This window comes from Catharus ustulatus, chromosome 2, assembly GCF_009819885.2.
Source record: "Catharus ustulatus isolate bCatUst1 chromosome 2, bCatUst1.pri.v2, whole genome shotgun sequence".
In the NCBI taxonomy this organism is placed as follows: domain Eukaryota; kingdom Metazoa; phylum Chordata; class Aves; order Passeriformes; family Turdidae; genus Catharus; species Catharus ustulatus.
In genome coordinates this window covers 7460390-7475141 of record NC_046222.1, presented here as the reverse complement: position 1 = coordinate 7475141, position 14752 = coordinate 7460390, and the positions used below count along the sequence as shown (strand labels likewise).

At 35.9% G+C, this 14752-nt stretch overlaps 1 long non-coding RNA gene across 1 annotated transcript; it reads right to left on the bottom strand.

Moving 5' to 3' along the window:
- Positions 1–287: 287 nt before the first annotated feature.
- LOC117009931 lies at positions 288–3115 on the bottom strand. The gene is made up of 3 exons (XR_004420563.1): positions 3027–3115; positions 2671–2761; positions 288–1205 (listed from the first exon to the last, which is right to left on the bottom strand). It is a non-coding gene; the product is annotated as an uncharacterized LOC117009931 (long non-coding RNA).
- Between the last annotated feature and the right edge of the window lie 11637 nt (positions 3116–14752).

Genomic DNA, 14752 nt, shown 5'->3' with positions numbered 1-14752 from the left:
TGCAGCCTGAGTGTTGCTGTCTCTGTGTGAGATTGAGTCGTCATACCAACAAAACAGAACTACACTTAGCAAAGCACTGCCCTGCTTGGTTCAGCATGTTCATGCAACATCAAGCTATCACCATTGTGGTGATATACAGTTTTTACAGATCTGCTAAGCTATTGCTAAGCTGTCAGTTCAGACTGTTTCCTCTAAAGCTCAAAGATCTGTGACTGAAAATTACAGGGTTCTTAACTCCCCATTTCCCAACAGACTTTGATGGGGGGTCCCCACCATTCTTTTTTCTGATACATTTTTTACAGTCAATGGATGATATCTGAAGATACTGTAGGTGCCAAAATATTCCCAGGTACAAATAGCCAATTATAAAATGCAACTGAGGGTTGAATAAATTCTTTACTGACCCTGTAGGTAATAAAGTGATGGCCAAAGGTGGGGAGTTCATTATCTGTATCATTATCACAGCTCATATGACTCCCATGTTAATGACAGCAATTAGTTTGCTCAGGTTGGCCATGAGAAATTTTCTGTATGAACTTAGCAAACTACATTCTGATCACTTTGTTCCAGCTATCCAAGACAGAGACATAAACACTGTAAATGACCATATATCTATGGATTATGAGCTTGGGCAGACTTAACACCCACACAATAATAAGACATGTCCAAATAAGTGTTAGGGGCCAAGGCAGATCAAGCATGCAGCAATTTTACCTATCAGCCTCATTAGCTAACCCTGACCATCCTTCATGCTTCACAGAAGTGCTTTCTGCATTTTGAAACATCATTAATGGGGAAAAAACGTGTTTGGGATCTCAAATTATTGCTTCTATGTAATGTTTTTCTAATGTGTTTCTATGAGCATTGGAACTAGCTGTTCATACATAATTTGGGTTGCCTTTCTAAGGCATCAGAACCACTCCTACACAGGACAATTTATCGGGTATGGCTCATGCAAAATAAAAAGAGCAACAGAGAAATGCTTAGAGACAATTACCTTTAGAAGTAGAACTTTCATAACTTCCACTGGTTGTCTTCGTGCAGTAGAGGATGCCATCCTTTTATTCATGTTCCCATGAACTTCCCAACATTAGCATCCCTTACAAAATGTGGAAAAGATGAGTACTTTCCTTTAGTCCTTGTGTCTTGTTAACTGAGGAGTCATCAGGAGCAGAGGGGGCGACTCCACGTAGTTCATAAGGCTCCTTGGTAGTGAGAATTGAAAATTATAGAATGCCTTGGGTTACAATGCAGCATGTAACCAAAAGTATGTATTCTATCACCATCTGTTGAAACCAGATGGAACAGTTTTCTTTACCTTTTCCATAACCCATCCTTCCTCCAGGGAGGTATCTTCTGTTAATGGGACATTGAGTCCCTCTGCATGGTGATAAAATTACATCATCCCATTGGGAGATGCTCCACCCAGGGGGAGAAGCCAAGCATTTCCTACCTGAATATAATTTGAGATTTGGAACATCAGAGCAACCTTTTTCCACTGGATTCCCAGAGGAAAACCAGACCCTTCCACATCATCACTGGACCTTTAGAGGAAAACTGCACCTTGTACAGGAGCACTGCTCCAACAGAACCACATCTGTCGCTGCAGGAGGATGCAGCCACCATTTAATGGGACTGGTGTCAGGTTGTACTCTGACTCTGGCAGTGTTCTGGTTTTTTGCAATAATGCATTTTTATTTTAATTTTCCTAATAAATAACTGTTATTCCTATTCCCGTATCTTTGCTTGAGAGCTCCTTAATTTCAAAATTAGAATAATAATTTGGAGGGAGGGGGTTTACATTGTCGATTTCAAGAGAGGCTCCTGCCTTCCTTAGTGGACACCTGTTTTCAAACCAAGACATTTTATAACAGATCAAGAGACAGCAATCACTTTTTTTTTTTAAATTCTAATTTTTGACACCTAGCTTTTCATCACACTGAAATGAGAAGTAAACCTATCAAGAAAATGATACAAAATACCAGGTGTGGAGTATATTCAAATACTTCCTTTTTCCTTTTAGATGACAGAATCCTGCCACATAGTACTCAGGATATTGTGCCCTGAAATGTACAAAAGTAGCATGCAGGGAGATAATTTTACTTTGTTGTTATTTTATATAACACATAGATATATATATAATACATATAATTATATATCTGCATGCACACATGTGTGTGTGTGTGTATATATATAATATATATGTATATATACATATACACACAAAATGTGTGTATCCCCAGAAATTTTTTCACTAGAGCAATAACTTGATCATGTCTATTCCTTCCAGATCTCAGGCCACTGCTGTAGTTGCCAAGCTACAGATCACCAGAATTCCTAACTTTCACTGCACCCATTCCAGCTCCTGCAAAACAATATACTGTAATGATGCAAAGGGGACCATTTTTCAACAAAATTTCAGCTACCTTTACCAGAATTGTTTCTGTATCTTTCTACATACTGCCATAAAATAAGAGTACCTAAATACAAAAAAAGTGTTTTTCTGACACTTAAAAGACTGCAAATAGGACAGTGCAGCATAAAGAATGATGCACTAAACCAGAAGTCTGACTATGATTTTAGGTATTATACATGAAAGTATCCCTTCTGGTCTATCTCTGTTTGTAAAAATAAACCATTGCAATACCTACTTTCAATGTATGATCCTACCTTCATGCCTTTTTGAAGGTGTAATTTGGCAGGTCCTTTCAACTGAGATCCTAAGTGGCCATGCTTTATGAGTGCTCCCCTCAAGAGCCAGCTGCAACAGGAAGAGAAGAGAGGAGCCTGTCAGTGAAAATAGACTTATGGCTAAATCTGAGATACTCTGTGATATAAGTTACTGAAAAATGAAAACAATCTCACAGAACATCATTGTGCAGGCCAAATGAGCCATGAGAGATTTGGTGGGTAGAATGAAAGGTGATACACCACTGTAATAACTCCAACAGCTTAAGGACAACCTGTGAACTGAAAGCACACCAGCCTCAGTAAACATAAAGTTTGAATGTCAGGAGAGGTCTAACCTGCAGTCCTTTGAAACAGAAGGTGTGCTTCATCTTTTAGTAAAAATTTGATCTCCAATAGCGGACTTCAACTTTCAGTACAGAACTGTTGCTGATGCTAAAAAAGAAAATATTTTACATACATGTAGAGGTAAAAAAAACCACTCCGATTTTCCCCTATCATTGCTGTTCAATATCTTGCACTATCAAAAACACCAGGATGCCTTTTTCTTGAAAAAGACTCATTGTTGACTCATGCTCTTTACTTAATGCCTACCCCACATACACAGTGACAGAATTCAAAGGTTCACTTAAATAGAAACAATAGCATGAACGTGTGCTGCCAACATCACCCCTCAAAAAAGTTATGCTTCAAAAATTACTTGCAAACAAACACAACTGCACATTACTTACTGGACAGTAAGGTGATGTTCCCAGTCTGCTACTCTTACCCCAAGTGTGGAAAAAAGTAAAAATAAAGCATTTTCTAAAGCTCTGTTATAAATTAGGAGCTTCCAGACAGCTTAGAAGGGCTTGTTTGCAGGAACTCATCTCTCATAAAAGGCTTGTTGCAGCTCTAGGGAGGAGTAAAATAGCTACTGATGACATTCAAATCATGATCTGTCTTCTTAGTCATTAATTTTAAATATGATTCATACTCCATTATGCTGTGGAAACCAAAGAAATTATCCTTTATTGTGTCTAGCCATTTTTCATCACTATGTACTCATAATGACCAATTTTGCTCTTCCCTTCTGGAATGTGCTTGAAAATGTGCAAAAAATTAACACAGATATTTACATTTGCCTTTAATTCAGCTTCATAAGGATTTTCCAATGTAAATACATATTTATACAATAGAAAAGAATTATTAGCATTCAAAATCTATAAACAACATTAGCCTTTAAATTGCTAAATATTAGGGTTCATAAATTAGAAACAAGTCCAGGTCAAACCTCAGGGAACAAGCACTATTGAGCTTTATCCTACTTAAACACAAATACATACAAAATATACATTTGAATGACTGTCTAAATCTGTGTGCATTTTAAAAACCACTGAAGTTAATTCCAATAACTGATGGGTTTGTAATATTCATACCATTTCAATATCAATGACATTTTTGTTCTTGGTATGATTCGGTTATTTTTTGAAAAACAGAGCACAGGAAAAGATTTTGCTTGCATTTTCAAATATTCAACTGCAATTCCTTGTTTCAGCTACATGACTTTGGACAACTCATTTACTCTGTGATTCAAAATTCCACCTGTAAGTTGGAAGTTTTCATTATGCATTTCCATACAAAATAGATACACTGCATAAAGCTGAGGCACCACTTCTTTCATGTTTTAGAGGGGGTGCATCCTCTGCATCCTCCTACTTTCACCCCAGTCATGGTAAAGCTCTTCCTCCAAAGCCTGTATGAGACATTACCCTGCTGGAACTCCCACTGATCTTTATTTCCAGGGGGCACAGTAGTGGAATATTATTTTTAATGTGCCTCCCTCCTGCACATTCACTGAGGAGCTGCAGCAGGGAAGCACAGAGTAACTCTCCATCAGTGCAGAATTACTCAAATAAATGAGGTAAGATCACTGAGCTAGGTCTTACAGCACACAGTCCAGTTTGATAAATATCTGATGGATTAGGATGTAGAACTGCATAATATTCATTAGCACAAGCTACTTATTAAATAGTATCAGAGCATCACAGAACAAGATGAGTTGGAAAGGACCCACAAGGATCATCGAGTCCAACTCCTGGCCCTGCACAGAACCATCCCCAAGAGTCACAATGTGAGCCTGAGGGCTTTGTCCAAACATTTGTAAACTCTGGCAGGCTTGGGATTGTGACCACTGCCCTGGGAGCCTGCATGAAGGGCTTGGCATGCAGCATCAGCAAAGACAATGTCATCTTCATTCCTGCATGTCCAGCATAAGAGTTCATGGTCATCAGAGATTCTTGGTTTATAAAAAAATTCAAAATAAAATGCTGATGATTGTAGGACATAATAAAGATTGTAAAAGCCTAGGTTTTGTTTTTCCAGAGTAAGGAGAATAAAGTATTACCTCTTCCAGAGAGGGATAGTAAATGATATTATGCAGCTCATACAGCTTGTCACATGTAAAGCAAATCCCACACCTCCCACAAGTACAAGCTTCAAAGAGCACATTTTCAGCTTAATCACTAATATTCAACGCTAAATTAGGTTATTGATGGGTTGCAAGCAAATATGAGATTTGAAGTGGAGAAGCCAGCACTGCAAAACCTTAAAAGTGCTACAAGAAAAGAGGGATGATGTATTTAAGGGTGGGGTGTCTGTGACAAGGCGTTGGCAGCAAGGGGGCTGCTGGGGTGACATCTGTGAGAGAAATCCAGCAGCTGCCCTGTCCTGGGCACAGCAGATCCACAATGGATGTGCCATGGGACATCAACCAGACAGAGGGCACTGCTGGGAAAAGGAAGGGTCTGGACAGGGAGAAAAGGGACCAAAAATAGTGTGAGGAACAGCCCTGTGAGCAGCAAGGTGAGAGGAGGAGGAAGAGGAGGTCTCCAGATGCTGGAGCAGCCTGTGGAGCAGATACCCACACTGCAGCCATGGAGGACCCTGTGGTGGAGCAGAGGGATGGGACCTGAAGGAATTGGGTTTTCCTGAAGGTTTATCCCCAAGGACCGGGGCTGTGGGAAGGACCCACGCTGGAGCTGGGGAAAACTGTGAGGAGTAAGGAGCAGCAGAGAGGAGTGATTATGGAGTGACCACAACCTGCATTCCCCAACCCCCCAATCTTGGAAGATCTACATAAATTCTGAATGGGAAAAATACACAGATGCAGCATTAATTCAAAGAGCCACATCTGTATGCTCAGGTGAGGGAGCTCATGAAAAAAGGCAGGAATTCTTAGAATCATTATAAAAGTAATTTAATTATCTTTCTCTCCATTCAGCTTTTTCAAAATGTGTTTGGCCAGATCCCCCTTTGGCCAAGTAATACTAAGCCATTAATTGTTTCAAAATTTCATTGCCGAGAGAAAGAGATAACAAACCATGACAAAGGATATATTCTTGAGAGAAAGGTATTGGTAGAATTGTTGAAAAGGCTGGAGTTGAGACAATATGGCATTTGGCATAATTTTTAAATTACTTCTTTAAGTTCAAAATTACTCAATAAAACAAGTTGTTTAATGATTCAGTTTAAATTTTACCACTTCTCCACAAATTATGGATTCTGTCATTAAACATCATACCATTTATTTTGAGAAAGAGAAAACAAGCTACTGAAACAGCTTGAAATACTGAAATTTTGAAGCCAAAGATACAATTATTTACTAAGTTACAATTTCATTCCGCTACTATTTCCATACTATTGAGATATTTCTCCTTGATTTTCCTTCTGTGTACATATTTGTTTCATCACAAATCTATGTAAATTCAATGCTGTAGCCTATCATTCAAGCTTAGGTAGGCTTAGGTGATTACAGTTCTTCTGACAATAACTTTAAGAACAGAAGGCTACTGTGTGAGGCTGCATGTTTGTTAGAAAATAAGAATAAAGGCCAAAGAATTAGTTTAGGATAGTCTGCAATAGCAAAGGCAGCATCCTGATAGCTGGAATTGCATTAATGACTGTATGAAACAATCAGAAATACAGAGAAGGAGAGCAGAAACAAACAGGCAGCATAACTTCAGCAAAGTTAAACAATCAGGCAATTCAACAGAAAAGATGAGTTTTGTTCAGCTTCCTCTGCATTGTTACAGATTACACTCATTTATATCAGAAGACAACTAATCCATACTGCATTTTCCTAATGGAAAAGCAAAGGCATCAAATATGGGCTACCTGATAAAGCAAAAGAAAGGTAAACTCATAAAATTTTCCATGACATTTGTTCTCATGAGTTTACATAATGCAAGCCAGTCACAATAATTACTTCTCATATAAATTTTTCATTTAGTCTTGCTGCATTCCTGAGATTTTTGCTTTAAAAACCCCAAAAAACATATTTGGAGAATTTTGAGGAAAATATCAAAGTTGTTGTTGTTGAATTTGTCTTGCATAAATAATCCAGATCCTCACTTGAAATTGTTCCCATTTTGACCTCTGACTTGTCAGAAAAAACTAAGAATCAGACAGGCCATCTGTGCTACCCAAATAATTGGCTGGAACTTAAAAGTTCCTCATACTTTGTTCTGGTGTTGTGACATCTCACTTGTTTAAAGTCAAAAATCTTGACACTTCCCCCCCAGATATTTTGTGCCTTCAATCAATAAAAACACTACCAGAACAACAAGCCACAACCTGTAGAAAGAAGTAAAGACAATTAATTGCTGAATAGAATTGCTGAAGTGGAAAATAATTTGAAAATTGTGTATATCTGTTCTCAATTCTTTCAAGAGGTAGATTTCAAATTGCAAAGTGACCAAATGTATGTATGGACACTTTCACATCACCTTTTTTTTTTTTTAAATCTTGTCTCAAAATGGGTGACAGTATTGAAAGGAACACAGAAGCACATCATGAACCAATACATGAAATGTAATGTCCTAATTTTCCTTTTCAGCATGCCTGAAAAGGAAAACAGTGATTTAATCATAACACTTATGACCATTAAGTTATTTAGGCTCTAGATATTTCCTGTGATTTTTACAATGCTTTAAACAACCCAAATTTAGTAATCTTAGCTTATTAACCTTTGTAGTCTAAGAAATTATTTTTTAAAAAAAACCTGAGATGACTGATGCTAAGAACTTAAAATGAATTATGTGGAAGTGAATATATGATGCAATTCAGCTATTGAAATTGCCTTAGTATTGCTAGCAGTTAAAACCCACTTCCTTCAAGTGTTCAGCATGTATTTCCAGAATTATTTTGGGTACTATGTCCAGTTAAAAATAATGCTGAAATTTTTCTGTGAAGCAGCTCAGGAAAAGATATTTGGGTAGTCATTTACTAAATGTAAACTGGGATTCTGGCAGATTAGAAGGCCCCATGGTGCAAAAATTTTGATGTACATAACCTGACATAAACGGGGCTTCAAATTCCAGAAAATGTAACCAGAGCCACACTTTGCACAGATTCACATTTAGTAGATTATATAAGAAAAACATATCACAAAATATGTATATGCAATATACTAAGTAAACCTATTACAAGTTTCTTGTATTTTATTCTTTCCTTTTATACTGATCATCAATAATGACCACTTCTGAAACAATATTTAGATTATACAACTTCATAAAAACCATGCCAATTGGAACCAATTTGGATCAAACTTGTAAGGTAACCTTGAACTGGCCCTGCTCACATTCATTGCATACTCAGCTTTGGCTGAAACCTTTAGTGAAAGTTTATCTGTGTCCACAAGGCAAAAGTAGAGCTTTAGTTCTTTGGTTTTACATGCCTTACTACCAAAAAGAAATCCCCTCCAAACCAAATCAATACCCACATAAATCAAAAATCAAACAAAAAACTCCACCCAAATAAAGAAGGTGTCAAACTCTCCGCACCAATGTTACTTCTCTTGATGTTATTACCAGATAGTGGAAATCTTTTAAATTGGTAGATTTTTTTTTTTTCCCAGTGAAAACATTATATAAAATCTTGGGGAAAAAATTCCCATGTGTAGTATGAGGGGAAAAAAACCCTCTTTTAAAAAAAAATCTCTTTATGAAGAGTTTGTTTAACTTTATGTTTGTTCATATTCATGTTTGTTCCACCCTGACAGAATTTGGAAAGCAAACGGTAAGAAAAACTTGCAGTCCAAGTTGTTGAGAAAATGCATTTGTCAGAAACAAAAATTTTCTAGGAAATACCCCTGGATTTGAACTAGAAATAATCTCAAAAATATTCAATAATTTGTCATTTTAAGATCTCTTTGTGAAGTTCATGCATTGTTTTTTTAATCTGTTGTGGTATTTAAATTAAAATCTAATTCTGGATGTTAGTTTACCTTCCAGATCTGGTCTGAACCAGAGAGAATCGTTACAATTAAAAGCAGCATGGACATCAGATTGGGGAGAAGAGGAATCCCAGATAAAAAATGCCATAATTATCTAGTTTGCTGAGTGGGAAGCTTACTGTGCAAGAAATTAAGGAGTTTTTTCTAAGCCATTGCTAAGATTCTGTCCCTTTAACAGAGTGTAGAAGGGTCACAGCACAAAGAAATTTGGATCAAATCAGCAGTTTCTGATGACTCTCTTACATACACTAAGAAAGAAAAGTAATTTTCTGCTTGTATTTAGAGTGGATATCCTGGCATTTTCTTACCAGGTTACTCAGTTTTAAAGGAGATATCAGTTAAGCAAAATTTTACCACTCGTAAATGTATATTTTGACCCATAAAAAGGAGCCCTTATAAGTTTTGCTACGAAGCACTAACGTTTCTGGGTTTAGCACCTGCCTGGCATATTTGCAGTTCTGTGTGCTGCAGATCCTATGGATCACTGGATCAATCCCAGCTCCCATGCCAATCTTCTGCTGGAAACAACTGGCATATTCTGACCTTCTTAAATACTGATGTAAGTCCCACTTACCCTTCCTCTCCACACAAATATACTCCAGTGCAGCAGGATGAGAACACCATAAAGATATGTATATGCATACATATGGATATAAATGTAATCTCTATAAAAGCAGTAGAGCATTTGCCTTTATTTGGCTTTAAGGAGAAATTCAATAATAAAGTTGCAAATATCTGCGTATTGCTCTTGGCAGTACTAAAAATAAGTCATTTGGATTAAACATTTTCAAGTAGAACATTTTATAACTTAAATAATATTATTTTTATTCAAGATCCCATTTGGTTTAATGCAATTTGTCTGAGATCATGCACTAATTTCTGTTCCAGGCACAGCCTTGGGAAGATAAAAATATTAAATACAATTCTTTGTGGGTTTTAAAAAATCATCTTGCCTTATTTAGATTATGACCACAAGTGAGGCCTATGTACCAATAGCATTCATGGTTATGTGTATTAAAAAAATACCAAAAGTATTATGCAACAGGCTGGACTGTGTTCTATTTATGAGGCTATTGAATTGTAGTATCATAAAATATTGTCAGGTTCTCATTTTCTTAACAGTTGGAGTCCTTTGGTAAAATAAACTGCTTCCTTATATCGAATGAAAGTCTTTGCAGTAACTGTTAAATTGAAAGTTTAATTTAAACTGCTAAACTGAAAAGCTCTACTAATGGACAGTGTTAAATACAAAGTAGTCCAGAAGTATGAATGAGAAGTAAATTAAAGATGAAAGGACTGAGAAGGAAAGGACCCATATGGATAGTCTGATATTTACATATTGGATCTTAATATAATATGCAATTTTGCTTTCATTTTTATCTTTATTGCTTCCATGAGATGTGAAAGTAGTGACTGGAGTCCCATTCTTTCAAATGCAAACCAAATACCTTCTGCCTAACTTATTTTTTCACAAATTTAAACAAAACCTGCTGAAAACTGGTCTCAAATTTCCACCTTCTGTTTAACATTTATAGCTCTGCAGTGAAATTTAGTAACAAAAATAGTACTGATCATTCTTTCTGCTAGTCTATCAAAGTGTGGGTTTCCTCTACAGATGGAAATACCAGGGGTTTTGCAGTTTGTAAACATATTAGACTCCATGTCTTTTACAAGTTACCTGTTTGCTTCTGACTGGTAAAATGCCAAATTGTTTTTTAATTGCAGCCTTGAAAATTAGAAATGGAAAGTAGAAAAATAAGTGAAGCAAATAATCTATTGAAGAAAGCTGAGGGCAGTTCTAAAGTTCAAGAAGTTTTTCAAAAAGGTAGAATGAATGTTATCTTTGTAAGAAATACCTATTCTGGCTATCTGCAGTTAAAAAAAGAGGAGTTTAGCTGGAAGAGTTAAGAGCCATATGCTCAGAAAACTGGAGGAAGAAAATAATATGGGGAAAGGTTGACATTGAATCACTAATAAAAATTATGATATATTTTTATATTATCAGGTATAATTGACTACCATGACAGGTAGTAAAATAAAAATAAAAGGATTTGTTTCATCTGTCAGTACCTGGTTTTACCAGAGTTCTGCAAGAAACTTAATCATACGTGTCTTTGAACTGAGTTAAATTGCTGTGTGAAATAAACCAGTTTTGCTTTCAAAGTCTCTGTTCCATAGATAAAGTATTGTATTCAGGGCAGTTTGCTTTGTTCAATGCTATGGAAAAATTAAGCCCGAATTTCAGACTTATCCTTACCTTTTATGATCTCTTTTATTGTTGTTTTTTTTTGTTTTTTTCCATTGCATATTTTCATTACTAAAATAATCAAGCTCAAATAAAATTACAAAAGTGCAATATGGTCTTTAGACCACGTAAGTCAATCTTTTATGAGTTGTAGTTTAGACTTGGAAAAATACTTTTCTATAAAACTACTGCATTGTGTAGTCATTAACAGCAATTTTATAGATTTCTTTTGTTAGGTCTTTAAAAGATCGATTTTTTTTTTTCCCCAAAATTGACTAAATAGATGAAGCAAAAGGGAGCAAAGTATCTAACTTGTTAAAGATTCTTGAAAATCTCAGTTGGTGTTTCTCAAAATCATTAGATGCCTAAATTCCTTAAGGGATCTGATTAATTCTCTCTAGAAACATCTATAACTGATTTAATGTCTAGGAAAAGTTTCAGTGCAGTTTCTGCATAAAGTTGTTTCCATAAGCATACTTGGCCAAAGCTCTGCCTTTCAAATCTCCTGCATTTTTAAAAGGTTTTTAATCTTGGTTTTTAATAAATATCCAGAAAACTAGAATGAAAAATATTTTTTCCTGTGTATCACATATACATACATATAAAATAGACCTTATATAATGAAAGGTGTTGTTTTCCATTTCATTCCAGATTAGCCAAGCAAAATCTGGCCTGTAGTTTTGTAACATTATTCTATCATGATGACTTTCACACAGGGAAAAAAAATTGGAGCTGTTTGACTTTACATGTATATTTGTAGCTTGTTAAAATACATTAGCCAATCCATTCCTATCAAATACATGCTAATTATATTTTAACATTTTGATAATGGTAACATTACAACATATGTATTAAACATATATACTTTATAGTATCACATCAGACTTACAGCAGGAATTAATTGTGAAATCAGAAAATATTTTCCAAAAACCCAGTATTTCTATGTTTGCAAGATTTAGCTCAAATGACACTAGCCTTGGCTTCTAGGAATCCTATTAGTAAATCCTGGTCTTTGAAGAATTGTCCTTCATTTTTCCATTGGACTTGACTCGCTTAAGGTTTGAAAGTATCATCTTTTCTGCTAGCTGCAAAAATTGATGCTAAGGTTTAAAGAGCAGAACTCAAGTAAAGATGAAGAGGAAAGCAAAGATAGAAGCCAGCTGAATCCCTTTTTTCTGGATACAAACAAATATTGAAGGAACTGTGTGAAACACCTCCAAACAAAAGTATCTTAAAGTCTATTTCAGATTATCAAGTACTCCATTCTGTTATTACCTGTGATGCTCTGAAGATACAAAAAATGAAGAATTGGTGATGATGACAAGTAGGTTCTGTGAATAAGTAGCTCTCTCAGAGCACTGCCAAGATCTAAAAATGGCCAGATTGTGGAAGCTGCAGGCTGTCTGCTTTGTAGATGACAGGTATCCTGAAGAGAACAAAGTCAAACACTGCACCACATGTAGGCCAGAGATATGACATTGCTGGAGATACTGTGCACATTTTGTGACTCTGACAACTGCAGTGATAGCAGACTGGAGAAAAGAGATTTTAGATGTATATGTGCCTTTGTTTTGGGGGAATTTTTCAGCAATATTCACTTCACAAGGTGATAATTCAACTTACTGTAGAGGTCTCTCTTCTCCATTTTACAAATATCTCATAATTATATGTTTCCATAATTTTTCTTACCAACTATGAGACATATAAATGTGAATTATTTATTTATATACTTTTTTTCAGTAGAACTAAAAAGTTTAAATTTTACAGGCTCAAGAAATAATCCCCCCAAAGGAAAAATATTAACTCTCTTTATAAACTGCAGCATAAAAAATAATCTTTATGACAGAAGGTATTCCTAGCCAAAACACCTTTTGAGAAATAGTTTTGTGAAAAAAACATACTAGAAAGGGATAGGACAGTGTAACCAAAATGCTCCCAGTCCTTTGAGATCATACTGATTGAACAGAGGGAATGATCAACATCCAAGAATTTGCAGAGGAAGCTAAAGGGTGAAACAAGGAGTTCTTATGCCCTGCTACGATCACATCATTTGTTGTTGGAATCAAGAGAAAAATAATCATAAATTGGTATAACTCAATTTGAGTGACCTTAATTTTGTTTATGACATTAATCAGTAACAGAAATACATGGTTTGTTAAAAAAGGCCAATAATGTGCACCTGTTAATATTCCAGCTTTTTTTTTTCTAAACTTCAAGTATTTTTATTTATCTAGAAAATGATAGGTTCTGTAAGAGTGACATCTGGCATAAGGTGATCTTAAGCAACAAATTTCCTTCAAACACTTGAAATATTTTTGTCTGTAGAAGCATGATCAACACTGACACAATAACAGCAATTCCCAATGGCCTTTCTCCTTTAGAGATATTTCTAAAACACCACAACAGCGAGGAACTTTTCTAGAATGCACTGCTCTTATCAGAAAGGTCTTTCTATAAATTGAAAAGAATTCTCAGTGCTATCTAGAATTCTAAGGAGTGCAGACAAACTGAACACATCAGAAGTGAAACATGAACACAGTTATATGGCAACTTCTGCAACAGCTTCAGCCTAAAAAGAAAATAACAGGGGGCAGATTGAAATCGGATAAAGGAGTAAGGAAAATGCCTTCATCATCACCAGGAAGATCAAAACTCCAAGGCCAGAATTCCCAGTGATATGTGGCGCACATCTTTGAGGGAACAAAAGGTATAAGCACAGATATTTTGGAACCATTGCATGACTTTCTGTTTTCAACAGGATAAAAAGAGGTCACCCTAGTATGGATTACATTTTTACTTCTGAATGTTGATTGGTCTCTCCTTACAATCTGAATAAGAACAGAGATTAAAAAGATAACACTTCTAGTATCACAAATGAAGGGTGATACTTACTAAATGCATGTAATAAGAGCTGCAGAATAAAATGGTTATTTTGCAGACTGAAATTGTTAACAGGATTTTGGAGACTGTTTACTCAAGTAATCAATAGGAAACCAAACATTACTGTGACAACTATCATCTTACAGATGTAATAAGTTGTATACTCTTTAGGTAGACTTTTAAAATGTCATTTATTTCACTGTTTTGTCCTCTCTCAAAAAAACCTTAAACAAAAAGAAGTGAAAGCATTAATTCTATTAGTATTTCATGGAATCAAGGCTGCCATCTTTCTAGGGTGTATGTCTACAAACCCAAATCCTAATGCTTATTCTAATCTTTGGGTTGAAGAGTCAGAATTTAGTTGGAAAAGACAGTGATCCCACAGTTCTAGAAGTTTTTGGCCTTTTGGAACACCCTGATCTTGTGACAGGCTTCAGGGAATGCACACAGTGACTCACATGGTGTGAGTGACACTGAGGACATTCTGGCCCTTTTGAAGGTGGGCTCATCTCATCTTCTGTGCCATAGAATCATAGAATGGTTTAGGTTGGAAGAGACATTAAAATAATTCAGTTCAAACTCCCCTGTCATGGTCAGGGATACCTTCCATTAGACCAGGCTGCTCAGAGCTCCATCCAACCCGGACTTGAGCACACCCAGGGATG